This window comes from Canis lupus, chromosome 34, assembly GCF_011100685.1.
Source record: "Canis lupus familiaris isolate Mischka breed German Shepherd chromosome 34, alternate assembly UU_Cfam_GSD_1.0, whole genome shotgun sequence".
Lineage (NCBI taxonomy): Eukaryota > Metazoa > Chordata > Mammalia > Carnivora > Canidae > Canis > Canis lupus.
Genome location: NC_049255.1, coordinates 17,867,664 through 17,881,314, shown reverse-complemented (window position 1 = coordinate 17,881,314; position 13,651 = coordinate 17,867,664). Strand labels below are relative to the sequence as shown.

General features: G+C 37.0%; 1 protein-coding gene across 7 annotated transcripts in view; it reads right to left on the bottom strand.

Moving 5' to 3' along the window:
* Positions 1-13,651, bottom strand: part of VPS8 (VPS8 subunit of CORVET complex) — a 257,836-nt gene that overhangs the window by 178,779 nt on the left and 65,406 nt on the right. The window contains exon 1 of one of the 7 annotated variants that reach the window (XM_038583607.1): positions 12,614-12,708. The exons of the other annotated variants lie outside the window; for them this stretch is intronic. The gene's annotated coding sequence lies outside the window, so the exon portion shown is untranslated. Of the gene's footprint in view, positions 1-12,613; positions 12,709-13,651 lie in introns of those variants that run through there. 7 annotated transcript variants of the gene reach the window in all.

The window sequence follows — 13,651 nt, the reverse complement described above, 5'->3', positions numbered from 1 at the left end:
AGGGAGCCTGACGTGGGACTCGATCCTGGGTCTCCAGGATCACGCCCTGGGCTGCAGGCAGCACTAAACCGCTGCGCCACCAGGGCTGCCCCAAGATGCTTTTTTAAACCTTCTCTAAAAACACTTCAAAGAAAGAATACTAAAGTTGAAGATTATATATAAAGACAATAATGAAAGTGATACATATTGAATTGATAGCCTTAAATAAATCTGGAAATTGATATTTTTAGAACACTCCATCCAACAGCATCAAAATATACATTTTTCTCAAGTACACAGAACATTTACTAAGATAGATGATGTATGTTGGCCATAAAACAAGTTTCAAATTTAAAAAAATTCAACTCATACAAAGTATGTTCTCTGACCACAATGGAATTAATTTAGAAATTAGCCAAATAATGACAAGATGACATCACTATAGATTCTCTAGACATAAAAAGGGTAATTAAAATGTCACAAGCAACTTTTTCCCAGTATGTCTAACAACTTACACGAAATGGCCAAACTTCTTTAAAGATAGAAAATAAAGATCCCTATTCAAAAAGAAATACATAGGGATCCCTGGGTGGCTCAGTGGTTTGGCACTGCCTTCGGCCCAGGGCGTGATTCTGGGGTTCCGGGATCGAGTCCCGTGTCGGGCTCCCTGCATGGAGCCTGCTTCTCCCTCTGCCTGTGCCTCTGCTTTTTTCTGCGTGTGTCTCTCATGAATAAATAAATAAAAATTAAAAAAAAAATACATAACCTCCTAAAAATTTATACTGGTAGTTAAAAACCTTCCTACAAAGAAAAGTCAAAGCCTTGATACTTTCCATGGTGAATTCTATTAAATATTTAAGGCAGAAACAATACCAATTCTACACAAACTCTTCCATAAAGTTGAAAGGCAGGGAATAGTTCACAAATAATTCTACGAGGCCAGGATTACACCAAGACCAAAACTACACAAAGACATTATAAGAAAGCAACAGAACATCATTTCTCATGAACATAGATGTCCTTATAAAAGAAGAGGATACATCATAACCACATGACTTTATCCCAAGTGCCAGATGGATTTAACATTCAAAAAAAAATCAATATAATCTACCATATTAACAAATGAAAAAAGAAAAACTATATGATCACCTCTATAGATACAGAAAAACAATTTGACAAAAGTCAATAGCATTCATTCCTGTAAATGAAAGAATCTTAGGAAATTAAGAATAGCAATTCCTTAACCTGATAATGGGCATCTTCACAAAGCTATAGCTAGCATCAAACTTGTAAATCAAAGACTGATGCTTTCCCACTAAAACTGAAACAAGACAAGGATGTCAACAATCAGAATTTCTATTCAGCATCATATTGGAGGCCACACTAAAGCCAGTGCCATAAGGCCAGAAAGAAATAAGACATCCAGATTGGAAATGAAGAAATAATTGTTTTTATTTGCAGACAACATGATTATCTATGTAGAAAATCTGGTGGAATATACAAAGAATTATTAGAGCCAACAAAAGAGTTTAGGAAAGGCACAGGATAGTTCAATATACTAAAATCATCTGCATTTCCATATACTAGAAAAAAACAAGCTGAAACTGAAAAAAATACTATGTACAATAGTGTAAAAAAAAATACTATGCAACTACCAAAGCAAAAAAAAAAAAAAAAAAAAAAAAAGAATTCTCTATGAACCACATAAAAAGATCTGCAAGATATATTAAGTGGGAAAACAATACAAAAATCACAAATACAGTTTCCTATTATTTGTGTTAAAGAAGGAAAAAAATATGAATGGGTGGGTGGTTAAATCTGTGTGTATTTGCTCGTGTTTACGTAAGGAAAATCTGGAAGTATACATAAAAACTTAACAATAGTGAGAGGCAGGTGAGAACTGGGCAGATGGCATCAGAGTGGAGACAAACTTTTCACTGTATACATTTTTGTACTGTTTTATTATTTTTATTTTACTTTACTTAATTTTTATTATTTATTCATGAGAGACAGAGAGAGAGGCAGAGACATAGGCAGAGGGAGAAGCAGGCTCCTCACAGGGAGCCCAATGTGGAACTCGATCCCAGAATCCTAGGATCACACCCTGGGCCAAAGGCAGATGCTCAACTGCTGAGCCACCCAGATATCCCTGTACTTTTTGGTTTTTAAATCATATAAATGTTTAATTAATACAAAAAAATTAATTGTTTAAAAAAGAATCGACACAGATAATACAACAATGTATAGTTGATCTCAGTGCTACAAAAATAAGTACCTCAAACATAGAGACAAGGATATACACAAATACATCTAAGCTGATTTATATAAACTCTATTTATATAAAGTAGATACTGTAAAGAAATCTACTATAGTAGATAATACAGACCAGGGACACTGCTAGGTATTAATGATACAGATTTAACAAAGCAGACATATCTTATAGTCTAGTACAAAGATTTTTTAAGTAGTTAACTATATATAATTAACTATATATGTAGATAGATATATATATCTACACACACACATTTATGTTTTATGGTTAAAGCAAAAATTAAAATACTGTGTGATACGGTTCTTCTATATAAACAAAGAAAGAGAGGGAGATAAATATTTATAAATATAAATTTGTAGATTTCCATACTCCACAGCACATAACAAGGTACCCAAATTGTCCCTCCACTGAGCAGGATGGTATCAAAGAAGACTAAGAAGGAGAGGAGTTGCAATCCCAACAAGACAGTGACAAACCTCTCTTCCTCCCACATGGAAAGTGCTAGTGGAATTCACATAATAAGGCCCAGTGGGGTGGTATCAAAAGAGACTTAAAAGAGAATCAGAACTTTCACCAATGCCCAATCCAGTGTCAGTGATACTACTCTCACCATGCATCAATGGATGCCACATAGGGAACAGTAATGAGGCATTCCTGTCCCTAACTAGCCAGTGAAGTATCAGAGAAGGCTTAGTAGGAAGCACAACTCCCATCTCTGTCCAGCAGTGAAGATGAGCACCCTCTATCAGGTATCAGTGGAAGAGAATCTGTACTTTTACCTCCACTTAACAGTAAGAAGGTAGGACCCCTTCCCTTGCCAGAACAGTATCAGAAGGAAACAGCTAAAACAAAAAATTTAAATAAGATCTGGAGTCTCACAATATAACACCCACAATGTCTAGGTTTCAAAAGGAAATCACAAATCATAAAAGAACCAAAAAGATCTCAAACTGATTTAAAAAGTGATGATCAATGGATGCCAACACTAAAATACAGAGATGTCAGATGATCTGACAAAGATTTTTAAAGCAGTCATGGTAAAACTGCTTTAATAATTATGATTACAATCTTAAAACAATAAAAATATAGAAAATGTCATTTAAAAAACAGAAGATACAAAGAAGAACCAAATGGAAATTTTAGAACACAAAAACTGAATAAATGAATTTTTTAAAAATTCAAAGGATTCAAGAGCATTATATATGGTTCAGTGGAAAAATGAGTGAAAACAACAGAAATGTCCAATCTGAAGGAGGAAACAGGCTGAAAAAAAAAAATAAAATGAACTGACAGGAACCTCTGGGACTAGAACAAAAGATCTAATGTGTCATCAAAGTCTCAGAAGAAGAAAAGAGAGAGAGTAAAACTGAAAAAGTACTTGAAGACATAATGGCCAAAAATATCCCAAATCTGGGATATAGACACAAATATACACATTTATCCAAATAAAATCAATCTAAAGGAATTCATACCAAACATATTTTTCAAACTTCCAAAAACTAAAGACAAAAAAAAAAAATCAGAAATCTTCAAAGTGGCATGAAAGAGAGGACACTTTAGCTATAAGGAAAAATTATTTATTTATTTATTTATTTATTTATTTATTTTATTTTTTATTTTTATTTTTTTTAGGAAAAACCATTTAAATGACTGGATTTCTCATCAGAAACCATGGAGGCCAGAGCAAGTGGCACAGTATTTTTTTCAAATGCTGGAAGTAAGTAACTGTCAACATAGAATCCTAAATCCAATGGTCGATCCTTGAAGAATGAAGGGTAATCAAGACATTCTAAGAGGAAAAGACTTTACTGTCAGCAAACCTACCCCCAAAGAATGGCTAGTTAAAGTTTTCTAAACAGAAAGGAAACAATAAAAGAATGGACACTCTGGAACATCAGGAAGGAAGAAAGAACACGATAAGCAAAAACAAGAGTAAACGTAATAGATATTCTTTGTCTTGAGCCTTATGTTTTATGATTGAAGCAAAACTTACAATACTGTGTAATGCAGTTCTGTATAAAGAGTAGGAAGGAAATACAACTCAGAAATAAAAAGCAGCAAACTATTGACAGATGCAACAACCTAGATGAATCACCAGAGAATTATGCTGAATTTTTTAAAAAGCCAATCCCCAAAGCCTACATACTACATAATTCCATTTATATAACATTCTTAAAATGACAAAATTATGGAAATAGGAATAATTAATGGTTGCCAGAGCCTATGAAAGGGATGAAAGTAGGAGAAAAGAAGGTGTGGCTATAGATGGGCAAAATGAGAAATCCCTATGGTGATGGAAATGTTCTGTATTTTTACTATATTGGTCAATATCCTGGTTACACAGTTGTACTATAGTTTTACAAGACATTCCCATTGGGGGAAACCACCTTAAAGGTATTTGGAATCTCTCTATATTATTTCTTACAACTGAATGTAAATCTATAATTATCCCAAGTCAAAATCAATTTTAAAAAAAGAAATAGGATACACATAGTTCTCATGCCTGCCCCCAACAGTTCTCAACTCATTTAAATAGAGCTAATCCATTCAAATTAATGCCTTCACTGGCTTCTTAAAGAAACCAAGTCCTTATTAATTTTGAACATTTAGAACTATAAACAAGATTGAAATATTAGTTAAAGCCAAACCTATTTACATTATATTAAATCTTCCTTTCTAGTATCTAATTATGAAGAGACAAGCTAGACTGTCCAGAGGATTACCCCTGGTGGCAATCTCTAGATGCCTGAAAATAAGCAAGGTGGGATCAGTAACTCTCCATTTCCCAAGAGCAAGGACTAAGCACAGACCCAATCTTGCACAGAATCTGTAGTGAGAGCTAGCAGCTGACATTTCAGGGCTAAATGTCATTTCAGCTCCATTTCACCACCTGGAGCAGCTGGTGCCCAAGCTCAGATGGTCACCCCACTTAGCCCATCTGGAAAGTTGCATTCACAAAAGCCCTAAAAGAAAGAATAGGGAAAAACAGGTCTCTCTCTCTCTCTTTTAAAGACTTTATTTATCTATTCATGAGAGACACAGAGAAAGAAGCAGAGACATAGGCAGAGGGAGAAGCTGGCTACCTGTGGGGAGTCGGATGCAGGACTTGATCTCAGGACCCCGGGATCACGCCCTTGAGCAGACATTCAACCACTGAGCCATCCAAGCATCCCAACAGGTCCTTCTCTTGAAGCAAAACCTCAGTCTATCCAGTCAGACCTGGTCTATACATGCCTCTCCCTGGAATACTGGAAGGGCCTACATGCAAACTTCTGACCCTTAAGTTCAGCCTGTGCTGGGCACCGCTTGTGGCTCTCTGCCTAAAGTCTTTCAACACAAACACAGTGAACAATACCTATTTTAGGAATATTCCTCTTGGGCAGCCCGGGTGGCTCAGCGGTTTAGTGCCACCTTCAGCCTAGGGCGTGATCCTGGAGACCCGGGATCGAGTCCCAGGTCGGGCTCCCTGCATGGAGCCTGCTTCTCCCTCTGCCTATGTCTCTGCTTCTCTGTGTGTCTCTCATGAAGAAATAAATAAAATCTTAAAAAAAAAAAAAAAAAAAGAATATTCTTCTCAGTCTCAAAGCCTTGCAGAATGCCTCTGAAAAATGACTGATATTATGGTCTCCAAAATAAATTAAAAAAAAAAAAAAAAAAAGAAAGAAAGAGTAGATATTTCTCTAATCTCTTCTTCAATGCACCGTGCTATAAACCAGCCACAACAAACTGCTTCTCTTGTTAGATATGTATATATATATTTAAGATTAAGGAAGGCAATAGATATGTAAATTTAACTGAAAAAAAAACCTAAATTTAAGCCTGTCAATTGTTTGAATGAGTGAACAGGTCATTTTTTTGCATTGTGATTATGTTACCATCTACCAACTGAAGATATCATCTCTGGCTTTCCCTCTTTCACAGGGATGATGCAAAAGGAATGAGGTCACAAATACAGATACCTTTGCTTTTTGGAGCAATGGCATTTATTCTCATAGTGTATATTCTAGAAGTCAATCAGGCAATGAAAACTGCATTCCTTGAAAATGATTCAAAATTATAACAAAGCCCAGAATATATATGTGTGTGTGTGTGTGTGTGTGTGTGTGTGTGTGTATATACCAGAGGAGATAAGCATTCCTAAACACACACATAGATAGATCAATAGATCTATCTCCATGGGCTATCAGAGCTAGTCAGCCGTATTCCAGTATTAGTATACTAACCCATGAGCAGCTACATAGATAGAAGTATCTCTTTGTACGTGTATGTGTATATGGGTACTTTCCCTTCTTTTTATCCAGGCATGATAACAAAACAATCTAAGAAAGACCTAACTTCCCAGGACCAACATTTTAATCAAACCTCAGAAATAAGGTGTTGTGCTAGACACCAACACTGTTTTCCCTTCCTCAAATCACCTCATAGAAGCATGAGTTAGACAAAGAAGGCTCCTATTGCTTAACTCTGTGTTCAGCTTTTAGTCTCTGTCCACTCTGGCATGAACTCCTAATATAAAAACATATGCCAACAGCTGCTATGACGTTCTCATAGAAGGGAAAATTAAGCAGGAAGATGAGCTTGAGAACAATTAATGTAAGACTTTAGTTTTAAGATATTTTAAAATTCCATTATTTTTCAAATCCTATTAGCTTGCTTCATATAATTAAAATGCCTCGTGTTTGTTTATACCTCTGCCTCGTTTCATAAACAAACATGAGTACGGCAAGATAAAATATCCCAAAATACATGAAACTGCTTCCACAGGTAACGGACCAGCTTCTGAGTTTAAAAGTAGAGAATTCTGATACCAGAGAAGCCAAAGGGACAGTTTTACAAGTCATTAACTTGAATGTTAAGTTAATTAAGTTGAATGTCATGAAGGACCAATAAGATGAATAAAATGGTATACAATCATTCAATATGATTACCATGACTATACTAAGATGAATTCATTTTGTATTTTTACTTTTTTATACATTTCAGTATCTTCCTAAAATTGATGCATTACTTAGTCCTCCCTTTTTCAAAGTGAGTTACTTAACAACATTGGTCTGAGACTATCAAACAATAGGGCAGCCCGGGTGGCTCAGTTTAGCACCGCCTTCAGTTCAGGGTGTGATCCTGGAGACTCGGGATCGAGTCCCATGTTGGGCTCCCTGCATGGAGCCTGCTTCTCCCTCTGCCTGTGTCTCTGCCTCTCTCGGTGTCTCTCATGAACAAATAAATAAAATCTTTATAAAACAAAAAACAATAAAATGTGCATGAAACCTAACAGAGTATAGGGTGAGGCTCCCTGAGCCAGACAGCCTGGATGCCTATCATGAGTCTACTGTTTACTGGTTGTATGATATTAGGCAAGTTATTCAACTCTCTTGTGTGTCTGTTTATACCTATAAACATCTATAAAATGGAGATATGGGATCCCTGGGTGGCACAGCGGTTTGGCGCCTGCCTTTGGCCCGGGGCGCGATCCTGGAGACCCGGGATCGAATCCCGCGTCGGGCTCCCGGTGCATGGAGCCTGCTTCTCCCTCTGCCTGTGTCTCTGCCTCTCTCTCTCTCTCTGTGTGACTATCATAAATAGATAAAAATTAAAAAAAAAAAGAAATAAAACGGAGATATAATTACTCCTCAAGTATGTTATGAAGATTAAATGAGATACTTGCCAGGCACACAGCACACAATAATATTAGCCATGATTATAGACATCTGTGTTGTGTATGCTAAGTCCTATTCACAATTCAACCCTCCCAGAGTTAGATTTCAAACATATGCCCTAGGGGCACCTGGCTGGCTCAGCCAATAGAGCATATGACTCTTGATCTCCAGGTCACAAGTCTGAACCCCATGTTGGGAGTAGAGCCTATGTAAAAAACAAACACATACACATGCCCAAGACAAACACTATATACAACATAAATACAGGTTTTTAAAAAAAATTCAATCAACATATATTTCTCAAATCAAAGGTACTAAAGTAGATGCTGGGAAAAATCAGTCCCTAGACTTATAATGTCTAGCTGGGAAAGACTGATACTGAGTAAGTAATTTAAGTGCATGGTATCTTACAAAGAACTGTACCTGATTTAATCTGATGAGGAAGTGACGTTTAAGTTCAGACCTGAAATTAAACAGGAGCTGGTTAAGCTAAAAAGAAACAGGAAAGAATTATGTGAAGAGAACATCACAGGAAAAGGCTCTAAGTTAAGAGAGAATAGGGATGTCAAGAAACTGAAAACTCTAGTACAGTAGGGATAAAGAGAATTAGGGGACACAGGTGGAGATATATAATGCAGACCCTTAGAAACTGCTAGGGAATTTAGTCTTTACTCCAGGACACCAGTCTTTAAAGTCTTTAAAATAGGGATCCCTGGGTGGCGCAGCGGTTTAGCGCCTGCCTTTGGCCCAGGGCGCGATCCTGGAGACCCGGGATCGAATCCCACATCGGGCTCCCGGTGCATGGAGCCTGCTTCTCCCTCTGCCTGTGAATCTGCCTCTCTCTCTCTCTGTGACTATCATAAATAAATAAAAATTAAAAAAATAAAAAATAAAAATAAAGTCTTTAAAATATCTTAAAACCCAAAGAGTCTCATGTCTACACTTGATATATATTTCTCTCTAGAATGAAGTGTAGTAAGAATATATACATGAAGTGGCTAAGGTAATATACCAAGAGAAGATGATATTGACATGCACCAGGATAGTGGCAGAATGGACGTAATGATGTAAAGAGATTACAGAAAACAGTCAAGTGGCTAAATCAATAGGAATGAGTGAAAGACAAGAATCACTCAACTTGTTTTAGGTGTATGGTGGATCCATTCACTTAAATAGGGATCATTAGCAAAGACTTTGTGAAGGATGTTCATGACCTCGAGGTACTTATAAAACATCCAAGTAGGGATCCCTGGGTGGCGCAGCGGTTTGGCGCCTGCCTTTGGCCCAGGGCGCGATCCTGGAGACCCGGGATCGAATCCCACATCGGGCTCCCGGTGCATGGAGCCTGCTTCTCCCTCTGCCTGTGTCTCTGTCTCTCTCTCTCTGTGTGACTATCATAAATAAATAAAAATTGGGGATCCCTGGGTGGCTCAGCGGTTTAGTGCCTGCCTTCGGTCCAGGGCATGATCCTGAAGACCCAGGATCAAATCCCATGTCGGGCTCCCTGCATGGAGCCTGCTTCTCCCTCTGCCTGTGTCTCTGCCTCTCTCTCTGTGTGTCTCTCATGAATAAATGAATAAATAATTCTTTAAAATAAATAAATAAATAAATAAATAAATAAATAAATATTAAAAAATTAAAAAATTAAAAAAAAATAAAACATCCAAGTGGAAACGTAAACAGGCAACTGACTATGTGGATCTCAGAAAACAATCTAGGTTGGAGATACTGATAAAATAGTCTGGCTATATCACCTACGGGGTGAAAAAGTAATGATTCTTAAACTTTAACCTGCTTAAGAGTCACCTCAGGGGCAGATTACAAATCGTGGTCACCAATCCCAAAAAGCTTGATCTGGCAGACCTGGCAAATAATTCAAGAAAAAGCATTTTAACCAATCCTCTCAAGTGATTTTGAAATAAGGTCCAGACAACATTTTGAGAAACACTGATTCAGAAATAAAAGAGTATTGTGAAAAATTCTAATGTTTATTGGTTAAATAGAAGAGGAGGAAGAGAATGAACAAAAGCAATCACACGAGAGAAAAAAAAAAACCTGTAATGGAGGATAGCACAGAAGTCAAAGGGATAGACATTTCCAAGAAGTTATTAACTGTGTTGAATGCTATTGAGGACCACTAAGAAGAAGGATAAAAAGTCCACTGAATTTAAAGATGGAATGAGAGGGCAGTGAGTAATGGAGACAACACTTATAAAATGTTTGGCTCTGTAAAGAATATGCAAAAAAGGGGTAGCAGGATATTGGGGATGGCATGGGGTTAAGAAGGGATTTGTTTGCTGTTTGACTTTGTTTTGGGGTGCAAATCAATTGACCAGAAGAAAGGGTGAAGCTCAAGATGTAATGAGAGATGTAGTTATTACACAAATATAGGTTCAAATCTTTTCTCAGAAAAATAAGTCACAGCCTATCAAAAATATTATAAGATCCCAAAGTTACTTTCTACAGTTAAGAAAGGACAAAATATTGACTGATCTTTGGGAAAAACAAAACAAAAACACTGAATGGCATCCTGACTCAAAGGAAAAGGTGAGGCTCCTCATCAAACGTAAAGATGAAAATTGAGTGCCACCTGCTGGTAAAATATATATTCTTAGTATTTTGACTGAAATAGAAACTAATCTTACTAGATAGAAATTTCAACTAACTGGATTAGGTTATGTTTCCTAACATAATGTGCAGTTCTTCACACGGATACAGGATATAAGATCTTCCCACCCGACAAAGAAAGTCTCTGGTCAGCTGGTCTTCCTCTACTTTAAAACATTCAACAGTAGGAGGCACATAAATCCAAGATCTTTTACATTTCCCTTGGTAATTTCAAACTGAAATACATCTCCTCCTAATTTCTACCCACTGATACTAGTCTTCCCTCTACTGCAAAACGGTAAATCCCCATATTGGAGGTCTTCATTGTCTGAAGGCAAGCCTGTCTCTACTTACTTAGTCATCAGATTCAACAAACCCAATATAGTTTTTTTCAAATGCTGTTCTTTAAATCTCCTACCATCCTGTTGTGGGATATAGTTAAATCTGTCAATAGTCCATAAAGTATCTCAGAGCTTTTATCTCCAACAGGTACCCATGGTACTATTATTTACCTTTATCTGGGCCTTCACAAACTCTTAACTCATACTAAGTTTGTAGTCAATTGAAATTGGGTCCAGAAAGATCTTCCCAATCCAATAGTCATGTAATTTAATTATTTGAGTCTAATGTAGTCTTGATGTTCATCCTTGTTAAATTTCATCTCATAACAACTTTGACCACATTTTGTCAAGATCATTTTGAACTTTGATTCTTGGTACCACCTAAATTTCATTTCTTTATCCAAATCAATTATAAAAACTGGGATATGGGGGCATCTGGATGGCTTGGATGGTTAAGCATCTGATTTGGTTTCAGGTCATGATTTCCAGATCCTGGGATTGAGCCCCACATCAGGCTCCCAATTCAGTGGGGAGAGTTTGCTTCCCCCTTCTCCCTCCGCTGTCTCTCTCTCAAATGAATAAATAAAATCTTTTTTAAAAAAACATGAAAGAGCCCTAAAATGCAATTAATACTAATCCACCTAACTCTTTTGGGTAGGGATGCTTATCTGGCTGCAAATTGATTTGCCATTTACCAATCTATTTACTACTCAATCTATTTCAGCCATTAGGGTAATGGAAAATTTAAACAAATGCTTTAATGAAATCAAGGTATGATGTAATAGGCACTACATGAATATATTGACCTATTCCTTTCAAAAAGGTAACTTATGAGTTTAACATGGTCATTTTCAAGAGTACTCATGGTTTATGAAAACCACAATGCAATTATCAGTGGATACTTTCCTAAATCCACTCTTCCTTTAAAAAAAAAAAGTCAATTTAATGATTTCATGATCAACTATCTAAGATTAAACACTTAAAATGGACATATGGAAATACATGTATTTCATTCACCCTAATGGGCTAAAGATCACCTTTTCCAGAAGAAAACTGTACTCCTGAATGAAATACATTGTGTCTCCTCTCCTCTATGTTTAATTGAACATACTTTATTTGAAAATGGATCCAAAGTTACTTAAAAAATGTGAACAGTGACACAGATTGTTCAAACAGTACCTGGGTTATAATTCCACTAGGTTTTGAGATTTACACAATCATTATGCAGCTAACTATACGTCACATTTGTTTGGTTTTTTTCTTTAATATATTTTTAACTAGAGTTTCCCACTTTAAAGACTATCCTCTTTGCTCATGAAAACAGAAGTAAAATAAGAAGTGCTGTTCTTTTTGTTTTTTAAGATTTTATTTATTCATGAGAAACACACAGAGAGGCAGAGACATAGGTAGAGGAAGGAAAAGCAGGCTCCCTGTGGCGAGCCCGATGTGGGACTCGATCCCAGGACTCTGGGATCACGCCCCGAGCCAAAGGCAGACGCTCAACCACTGAGCCACCAAGGCATCCCAGAAATGTTGTTCTTTAGTAGAGTATAGCAACCCAGATGTGGACTCTAAAGCCTAACTTACTGGATTCTAATCCTAGCTCTATCATTTATGAACTGTGTGACCTAGAACAGGCTACCTAACCTCTCTGTGCTTCAGTCTCATCTATAAGTGTGAATAACAACGGTACCCACCTTACAGAATTATGAGAGAATTACATGAAGTAGTAGGTGTAAAGCATTAACAGTGCCTACCACAGTAAGTATTAGATGGGTTAGATGCTTGCTGCAATCTTCATTCTTGATCACCTATTAACATCAGTTACCCTTTCTCACTGATCCTTTCCTTCACTTGCTCTGAAAATAATCATACAGAACAACAGTTAGTTAAGAACTAGGCTTTGAAACCAGAAAAGCCTGGACTGGAGTACTGGCCCCACCACTTACCAGCAATGCTACCTTGGAAAATCACCTAACTTCTCTCAGTTCAACTTTCTTAATCCACACAACGGGGATTAAAAACAGAATCTCTTTGTTGACACATGAGGTTGTTGTGAGAATTAAATAAAAATTGTATTAAAAAAAAAAAAAAAAACTGGGACGCCTGGGTGGCTCGGCGGTTGGGCGTCTGCCTTTGGCTCAGGGTGTGACCCCGGAGTCCTGCGATCAAGTCCCACGTTGGGCTCCCTGCACGGAGCCTGCTTCTCCCTCTGCCTGTGTCTCTGCCCCTCTCTCTCTTGCTGTGTGTGTGTGTGTGTGTGTGTGTGTGTGTGTGAGAGAGAGAGAGAGAGAATAAATGAATAAATAAAATAAATAAAAAGAAAACTTTACCTAGTACTTGGCATGTAGTAGACACTCGGTGACTCTTGGTCAAAATCCCTTTTGGGGTAGCTCTTAGCATTTTGGTAGGCACCATCTGAGGACTATTCTCTTTTCCAACAATCTTATAAGGCTCATGGTGCCTTTGACATATATCTTTGATTATTGGTCTCCCTCTACCTTTCATAGCTGGTCTGTGCTTTGTAGACAGATACTTCTCTCAACATTCCTCCTCATTTCCTTTCTCTTTGAATTTTTGTAGTTATTATGTCAAAATTTAAGAATTTCCTGTTCTTTGTGAACCCATTTGTTTTTTGAAGCCTATAACCATGAGATTGTGCCCATATTTTTTCTTCTGAAACATATGCTTTCTAAAATATAGGATTCAAGCTGAGCTTATTTCTCAACATTATTACAATCTTTAAAATAAAGTGGTATTTTTCCCCCTCAAGAGTTTATCCATTCTATTTCCCC